Consider the following 10172-nt stretch of genomic DNA (forward strand, 5'->3'; position numbering starts at 1 on the left):
GCTTACAAGAGCCTCGGTGGAAAATCGTATGGTTTAGTTATTATTGATGATTTTTTCAAATTTAAGTGGGTATTCCTTATTTATGAAAAGTCACGGGTACATAAGATTTTCAAGAACTTCGCTCGGAAAGCCCAAAATCAGTTTGAGTGAAGATCAAGAAAGTTTGGAGCGACAACGGATCGGAGTTCAAGAACACAAATGTGGATATTTTTCTTGACGAATAAGGTATCTCACATGAGTTCTGGGAAACGTACACACCACAACAAAATGGATTTGTTGAGAGGAAGAACCAGACTCTCATGGAGATGGCTCGAACGATTCTTGACTAATACAAGACGCCAAGACACTTTTGGGCTTTAGTCCTGGAAACAGCTTGTCATGCCACAAACCGACTTTACTTACACAAGCTTCTCGGTAAAACGGCATATGAGCTACTCACCGGTAACTAACCCCAAGTTCGATACTTTCGAGTATTCGGTTCCAAGTGCTACATTCTTGATAAGCATCATCGTTCTAAATTTGCTCCTAAATCTCATGAAGGTTTCCTACTTGGTTACGGTTCAAACTCTCACACTTACCGTGTCTACAACAAATTAACTCAAAAATTTGAAGAGATGGTAGATGTTAAGTTTCATGAACCTAATGGTTCGCAAGTTTCATGAACCTAATGGTTCGCAAGTTGGAAAATTGCCAAGAGATGGTAAATAAGGAACCTTCGGAAGCCATCCAAGATCTACCTATCGGCAATATATGTCCACCGGAGGTGAAGGAAAGTACTTCATCATTTCAAGTGGAAGCCCCTACTACGCGTCAAAGAAAACCACAAAATTACATGGAGGCATCCACAAGCGGTACACGACATTATGAAGAGGAGCAAGAAGTACATCATGAAGATCCACCTCAACACTCCTCACCACCACCTCAAGGTGATGACACGATCAACAACAAAGAAGAAGATGATGAGGAGGAAGCTCCACCATCCAATAAGAAAATATTTTCATGAGTTCAAGAAGGAGTGGACAAGGATCATTTGCTAAATCAAATCTTAGATTACATACAAACTGGGAGAATCTCTCGCTCGAAAAATCATTTAGCTAAATTTTGTGAGCATTACTCATTTATCTCTAGCATTGAGCCTATGAAGGTGGAAGAAGCACTTCAAGACCCGGATTGGGTGAATGCCATGCGCAAAGATCTACAAAACTTTGAGAGGAATGAAGTTTGGGCACTCATGGAAAAGCCTAAGGACAAGTAGAACATCATTGCTACAAAATGGGTGTTTAGGAACAAGCAAGATGAAGATGGTCAAGTTGTATGCAACAAGGAACGTCTCGTAGCTCAAGGTTACACGCAAGTCGCATGTATGGACTACGATGAGACCTATGCCCCCGTTGCTAGATTTGAAGCCATAACTATTATTCTCGCTTATGCCAATCACCATGATATTACTCTTTACCAAATGGATATCAAAAGTGCTTTTCTAAATGGTGAAATTAAGGAGGTTTATGTGAAACAACCTCCCGCCTTATGAACCCTAAGAAACCTAATCATGTTTGTAAACTTCGTAAAGCTTCATCTGGTCTTAAACAAGCCCCTCGTACTTGGTAAAAATGCCTAATGAAGTTTCTTATTGAAAAGGGTTTTGAGATTGGTAAAATTGATGCAACCTTATTCACTAAAAGAGTTAATGGCGAAATATCTGTGTGCCAAATATATGTGGATGATATTATCTTTGGTTCTACTAACCCACATTTTAGTGAGAAGTTTGGAAAGTTGAAGTCACAGAAGTATGAGAAGTCTATCATGTGTGAGCTAAAATTCTTCCTTGGTTTGCAAATCAAACAAACGAGAGAAGGAGCATTTATCTCTCAAACTGAGTACACTAAAGACATGATCAAGAAGTTCAACATGCAAGAATGCAAAGGTATGAAAACTCCCATGCCTACTAGTGGACATGTTGATCTCACTAAGGAGGAAAACATGTTGATCAAAAGGTTTATCGATCAATGATCGGTCATTGCTATATCTATGTGTCTCCCATCCCGATATCATGTTGAGTGCTTGCATGTGTACTCGATATCAAGCGGCACCGAAGTAGTGTCATCTAAACGTTGTGAAAAGAATTATGAGATACTTGATACATACACCAAACTTTGGCATATGGTATGCCAAGGGATCTAATTTTAATCTTGTTGCCTATTACGACTCGGACTATGCAAATGACAAGGTTTACAGAAAATCCACCTAGGGTACATGTCAATTTCTTGGGAGATCTCTTGTGTCTTGGTCATCTAAGAAACAAAACTCGGAATCCTTATCTACTGCGGAAGCATAATACATTGGTGCCGGATCATGTTGTGCGCAATTACTATGGATGACGCAAACTCTTAAGGATTATGTCATTCATGTGAAACATGTTCCATTATTGTGTGACAATGAAAGTGCTATTAAAATTGCCCATAATCCCGCGCAACATTCTCGAACTAAACATATTGAAGTGTGACATCATTTCTTTCATGATCTTATTGGTAAAGGATATATTAATATCAAGCATGTTTGTACCGACAAACAATTGGTTGATATCTTTACCAAGCCACTTGATGAGAAAGTGTTTTGTCATTTGAAGAGTGAGTTGAACATCATTGATGCTTCAAACTAGAGCTAGACTCACTCGGATGCATGCATGGTCATGAGCTTACTTGATTATTCCATGATGCTATTGATATGGCACTATCTTATATCTTGGAAAACTATGCTCCCTTGTATTGTATCTAACCTTTTGTAGGTACTTGGAAGAACTACACTCCACAAGATTGACATCAACTCACATGAAAAGCAATCTTGTCATGGCCAAGTATCAACAACCCATTGTTCGGATATAAAGGATGAAGACAAGAAAATGATATCCTTGACAACTATTTGATGATAAATTAACTCTTATCATTTGGATATATTATGTTCTTACTTCAATAACAAATGTAGGTGAAAATTGAACGAAAACGACAAGCATAACTCCCAACTCAAGATGATCTTCATTAACATTGAGCATCCACAGAAAGTTCACCTACATGCCAAGTCATCAACATCATTCGAAGTTATGTGCTCATATCCCTAAAAAGGCTTTACACCAAGTCATGAGGTAAAGCAACTCAAGTGATGTGAAGACATGAAAATGCTTAATCAAAAAATAGTAACCCCATATTGCGCTTAACGATGAGTATGACCTATGATCAAGCATTCTTATTTGAATCCTCAAGTCAATATACTCTAATATAGGTAACCTAGTCACCGCCCAACATCTAGAGGAAGATTCTTGTATGGTTCATATTTTTATTGCATGCTTTATTGGAACCATTCAATTCTCATCTATATGTATGTATATATTTCAAATTATTGAATATTTTCTATCTATTTGAGTTCAGTAGATGAATTTTTAATTGAACTCGGTCTCTCCGATATGGGAAACTCGGTCTACCCAAAATCTCCTAGTGGCCTAAGATCAAATTCGGTTCTACCGAATCATATTTCCTCAGAGACTCCAAATTTAATTACTACCTATGTTCTTTGTGATTTTCATAGTTTTTCTCGAAATTTGTGCTAGGGGGATAAACTTCAAATGTTCACACAATATAAGGGGAAGAAACATCTAGGATCCCAAACTAAAAGGGGGAGAAATTTCAAGGAACCCTTATCTATACTCAAGGGGGAGAAATTTCAAGGAACCCTTATCAAAGAAAGAAGAATCTAGGATCCCTTACTCTCAATGAACCCTTACTCTCTGACCTTTTTGGAAATTATTGCCAAAGGGGGAGATACATCAAAGCTTCTAAATGCTTATACCAAAAGGGGGGATCTACCAAAGGGAAGATCTGCCATAAGAGGAGATATATGAAACCTTAAACATATATCAAACCTTACACATTAATGGGGAGAATTACCATTAAGGGGGAGAAATATAGAAAGTTTTGTTGCCTACTTTGGATTGAACTTGTCTCACTCTACCCACTCCCAATATCTACATGCTATGAATCACGCGGAGAGGAAATCTTACATATCCATTCTTAGGGGAGAAAGTTCAAAATATTCTTGGAGGCATATCTATCATGAAATCCTATTTTTAATATGTCTTCCATGTCTTCGTACTTTTTAAGCTCTTTGCATGTTTACAATAGAATACTCTTTTGTTATCTAACATTTGTTTCCTCAAGTGTGTTCCTACCTGCTAAGATGCTCAAGAACCTCATGGTAAGTATATGCACAATATCCTTTTTCAAGATGATATCTTATCTCTTGAACATACTGTTTGCAAAGAGTGAGTCTTGAACATGGAAATCTTTCATTCACATATTTCTAATTCATATAGCCAAGACTCACATGTCTTGTCTTGTCCCTTCTACTATGTGTGTGCTCTTGTAGTCCAAAGCAAACATCTCTTAATAGGGATTGCACACATTTAGGGGGAGCTTGTATTAGTCATGTTTCTTTCAAAGCTCTCATATTCTATTGCTTATGTTTATTTGAAGCTTTGATTGTATTTTATCATTAATTACCAAAAAAGAGGGAGATTGAAAGCACATATGCTCCCTTGTCCATATGACGTCCATCTCGTCGTCTGCCTTTAGGCTCTTTGTCATCTGCTAGGAGATGACAAAGCCCTTGCCTATCTAACGACCGTTAGCCCCTGCCCTCTCTCATTCCCCCATCTTCTTCTACCCCGCAACCACCGGCACCAACTCCGGCCACCACCGCGCACCTTCCTCCCTTCCCCACATCCTTCCACCACCACCGTCAGATCCTTCCTCCCTCCCCCACCGCCACACCACCTCCAGCCAAAAAGAGGGTGATTCTCCTTCTCCATCGTCCATCTCTCTCCCTCCCTTCCTTCCCCACCCCGCCTCCTCCATCGCCACACTACGCCACCTCCCCTCCTCCGTCTCATGCCCTCTACCGGGCGGATCCCTCACCGTTGGCTACTCCTTCGTCGTGGCTATCCTCTTCCCTCACATTGGATCGCTGCAGGCGGGTAAGCCTCCCCTTTTCCCTCCTCTCTCCCCTTCTCACTACTCTCTCCTGCTACTACCATGTCCCCGTTTGCACCCCTTCGTTGGATGCTGGATTGCTCCCGTTCCGATTTCGTCTCGTGTTGCGTGCTACCACTAGCGAAGTAGCAGACAATGATCTAGTCAATTGCAGATGCTCGTAACCTGTTCATCCTACTGTCTGCCTTGTGTTTCCCTCCATGTCCCCAATTGCAATTATCACATGCGAAATCAAGTCTGTTGATGGCATGTAGGTAGATCATGTATCCGAGCTTGATCTTCTCGGCGTGGTCCATGTTGGTGTTAACCTCTGGCTCATGTTTTGGTTCTGAATTGTCAACATGTTCCGAGTTACAAGGAATGAGGCTACAGTTCTAATTTCTGATGCCTGCTTGTCTGATTGCATATCTAGGAAACTGTGGGTAGTTCATCGATTCAAGCACACATGTCAACTAAGATTGCTTGTAACTTGTTCGTCCTAATCCCTCGTGTTTCCTTCTTTGTCCCCATTTTCATTTACAGGTTGTGCTAACTGTTGGAAGTATGCCCTAGAGGCAATAATATGTTGGTTATTATTATATTTCCTTGTTCATGATAATCATTTATTATCCGTGCTAGAATTTTATTGATTGGAAACTCAAGTACAAGTGTGGATACATAGACAACACACACTCCCTAGTGAGCCTCTAGTTGACTAGCTCGTTGATCAAAGATGGTCAAGGTTTCCTGGCCATACACAAGTGTTGTCACTTGATAACGGATCACATCATTAGGAGAATAATGTGATGGACAAGACCCAAACTATGAACATAGCATATGATCGTGTCAGTTTATTGCTACTGTTTTCTACATGTCAATGTATCTGTTCCTATGACCATGAGATCATGCAACTCTCGGACACCAGAGGAATACCTTGTGTGTATCAAACGTCGCAACGTAACTGGGTGAGTATAAAGGTACTCTATTGGTATCTCTGAAGGTGTCTATTGGGTTGGCGTGAATCGAGACTGGATTTGTCACTCCGTATGACAAAGGGGTATCTCGGGGGCCACTCGACAATAAGTGTCGCTTCCCCATAAGAGTACCATCACAATAAGCCTTGCAAGCTATCGGGAAGACGACACCTATGGGAGGTGGTGCCAAGAGCGGAACTAGCGATCAGCACCGGCAAGGTCGTTTACCCAGGTTCGGGCCACTTGGCGCGTAAAACCCTACTCCTGCTTGCTTTGTATTGGGGGCGTACTGTAGGATTATTTGCTACAGTAACTCAGTTTCTGATTAGAGAGTCTAAAAACCCAAAGGGTCCAACCCCTAGAAACGAGCCTTGGGCCTCCTTTTATATGCAAAGGGGTCACCAACAGTGTGCTCACGGGCTACATAGTGAACAAGGTTCACCGCTTATCTTTCTACTGTGGTGTCAGGGGCACTAAATACCTTGGCAGGCCACCCTGACCAGCATCAAGGTGGCTTTGACACGTACCCAGGTGTGTTGACACATGGGCTTTGTGCTGGCGCATGAGGGATGCGCTGGAGCGGTGGTGGTCGGTGGCACTATGGCAGGAAGGACACCTGGCGGGCGAAGGAAGCCTCCCGGCCTGGCGTCCCTGCGTACGGCCTCGCCTATCTTCCTGGCAAGGATGGCTTGCCGGGGTCTTGGACATCTTCCCGGCAAGGAGGGCTTGCCGGGGCCTTGCGAGTCTTCCCCGCAAGGAGGGCTTGCCGAGGTCTTGTGAGTCTTCCCGGTCGAGGAGGGCTTGCCGGGGCCTAGTAGCCTGGACTGGCTCTTTACAGCTATGGTGGGGCGTGGTCTTGGGAAGCCTGGGGTTTACCTTCTCGTCGACTGTCTTGGTGTGTTTCCGCCAAGTGTATTGCTGGTGCCCCATGCACAAGTGTGGGGCATAGGAGACCCCAATCTCTAGTGCATCGACAGGAGCCCCCCGGGCCTGAGCCATACACGCATGCGAGGCGTAGTTGGGCCAGGCCCAAAGTGATGCATGGGTTTCTGCTTGCTAGCTTGGAGTCGTTGCAACTGGCCCTTCCCCACGTCGCGCATTGAATGCGTGAAATAGGGAAGCGTGCGCACAGTGGCCGAGGTGGCCACACACGCGTAGTTCCGTTGGTTGTGTACGCAAGGGTCGGCCCGCATATCTCCCCCCTCCTAGATAAGAAGGGGAAAACACAAGCGCATAACCCATTGCCCCCAACTTCCTTCAATCTCGAAGCCGCCGTCGTCGCCTTCCTTCAGCTAGAAATCCACCCCCTTCCCCCTCCCACCTCTTACAGTTGCGCTTTGGGTAGCTGCAGCTTCCGCTGTCGTTATGGCGCCGAAGGGAAACGAAGGCAAGAAAGGGAAGGTTGTTCCTGCGCAGAAGGAGCTGGTGAAGATGTGGAAGGAGTTCACCTACTTCTACCCGGGGCCTGATGCGTTCAACTTGAAGCAACGCTACCAATTCATGTGCGCGGCTCGGACGATGGCGCATCCGGCTGGTGGTGGCTGCGTTAAGTATCCATTCTTTGCTGACTACTTCTACTGCGGGCTTTCCCCGCCTTTCTATGAATTATTCATCGACATCATGCACACCTACCGCTTCCATCTTTTGGACCTCACGCCGAACGCAGTGACATGTATGTCCATATTCGCGCACCTGTGCGAGAACTTCGTTGGGATTACTCCCAACATAGCCCTTTTTCGCCATTATTTCACTCCCGCATCCAGGGAGGGGACGCCCTTTCGGGCTCCATTACATGGATTCCATGTACCGGATGCAAGAAGTTATACCTGGATGGGGCCCTCTGCGAGAAGTGGGAAGAATACCAGCGAAAATGGTGTTGGATTAGTGAGGAGGGGTATCTGCCCTTCTGCGAGCCCAGGACCACCAAGACCGATTCCCACGGCAAGCATTGGAGTGACCTCGACCCGGATGATAAGAAGCTGACCGTCACTGTCAACGGTATCCTACGTCTCACGGCCACAGGGTTGACGATAGAGATGGTGGGCGCTGACTTCATCCGCAGGCGCATCGCCCCCCTCCAGAACAGAGGAGGAAGGCCAGCCTCGGCCTTCGTGAATGTCGTAGATATTATGCGTCTGTGAACCGGCTTGAACAACAATATAAAGACGCTGGAGCATGCCTTCATTTTTCAGAAGTTGTTCAACTCTAAGTCTCAGCCTCGGCTGCCGCACGACGTCATTCCCTTGTGCAACAACTCAGCCTTAAGCGCTGTCACGGTGATGATGCTGGAGTGTAATGCTCATGGCGTGGTCGCAAATTGGATCGAGCCCAAGGAGGAGGACGCCCTATCTTTCTTCGACTACTTCTCGGAAAAGCCCATCAGGGAAGACATCGGCCTCTTCTGCGACACCACCGACGAGGAAGTGGCGTACAATCGCGAGCCGGGCCGAGGAGCGGGCCCTTGCTAAAGCGGATGGGAGCATCGGCTTTTACGATGAAGGTGCACTCGAGGAGGGAGCACTACTGGAGGGAGAGCTAGCCGAGGAGCCTAGCAGTTCGGTTGCCAGCGGCCCTTCGGAGGAACGGGCGCCAGGAGAGGAGGAGGAGGAAGGGGAAGAGGAGGTGTCTTTGGCCCGTCGGAAACCCAAGCGAGTGCTTCTTCATGCTGGCTCTAACCTCACCATCCAGCCAGCCCCGTCCTCCGCGCCTGTCAAGCGTCCCAGGGTCGCATCCCCTCCAGCGGATGTCAAAGGGGATGTGGATTTTGATTTATCGGCCTTCAGCTCGGGGGAGAAGGGATAGTATGCGTCTGAACCTCTACCCTCTTCGAACCCCTTGCTTTATATTTTCACTTATCGGGTGCTCTTTTCTTCACAGGGACACGGAGACGTTGGCCCAGAGGATGGCAAAGAGGGCCAAGGTGTCGGCAGGTAGTGGTCCTTCGACAAGTGCCTCAGATGTGCCGCCGGCAGCTTCAACCACCCCGGTGCTTAGCCCCCGGCAGAGCCCCTACTACGTCTCCATCGTATCTACTTTTCCAAACTCTTTTGCCCTTGTTTTGGACTCTAATTTGCATGATTTGAATGGAACTAACCTGGACTAACGCTGTTTTCAGTAGAATTGCCTTGGTGTCATTTTTGTGCAGAAATCAAAGTTCTCCAAACGTCCTGAAAATTTACGGGGAGCAGTTTTGGAAAATATCAAAAATATCTGCGCCAAGTTCCACCTCAGGGGGTGGGCCAGTGGGCCACAAGCCCCTGCTCCGCCACCACCCCCTCGTGGCGGTGGGCAGGCTTGTGGGGCCCACATGGCTCTGCCCCCCCCCCCCAATTCCATCTCTATAAGTTGCCTTTCGTCCCAGAAAAAATAAAAAAGAGAAGTTTTCATCGCGATTTCGATATGGATGCGGCGCCACCACCTGCTCTTCATCTGGAGGGCAGATCTGGAGTCCGTCTTGGGCTCCAGAGAGGGGAAATCGTCGCCATTGTCATCATCAACCTTCTTCCCTCTCCAATTCCATGAAGCTCTTCGTCGTTCATGAGTAATCTATTTGTAGGCTCGCTGGGCGGTGATGAGTAGGATGAGATCTATCATGTAATCGAGTTAGTTTTCATGGGGATTGATCCCTAGTATCCACTATGTTTTGATATTGATGTTGCTACTACATTTCCATGCTTAATGATTGTCACTAGGGCCCGAGTGCCATGATTTCAGATCTGAAATTATTATGTTGTCACCAATATATGTGTGTTTTAGATCCGATCTTGCAAGTTGTAGTTACCTACTATGTGTTATGATCTGGTAACCCCGGAGTCACAATAACCGGAACCACTACCGGTGATGACTATAGTTTGAGGAGTTCATGTGTTCACCAAGTGCTAATGCGTTGGTCCGGTTCTTTATTAAAAGGAGAACCTTAATATCCTGTAGTTTCCTTTTGGACCCCGCAACCACGGGAGGGATGGACAATAGATGTCATGCAAGTTCTTTTCCCTAAGCACGTATGACGACACACGGAATGCATGCCAACATCACATTGACGAACGGGAGCTAGCCACATATCTCTCCGTGTTATAGCTGTTGCATGATAAATATCATCCAAACAAATCACCGACCCATTGCCTACGAGTTTGTCCTACTACTGCTGTTACTTGTCTTGCTCTGCTGCTACTGCTACTAC

This window comes from Hordeum vulgare, chromosome 2H (assembly GCF_904849725.1).
Source record: "Hordeum vulgare subsp. vulgare chromosome 2H, MorexV3_pseudomolecules_assembly, whole genome shotgun sequence".
NCBI classification, from domain to species: domain Eukaryota; kingdom Viridiplantae; phylum Streptophyta; class Magnoliopsida; order Poales; family Poaceae; genus Hordeum; species Hordeum vulgare.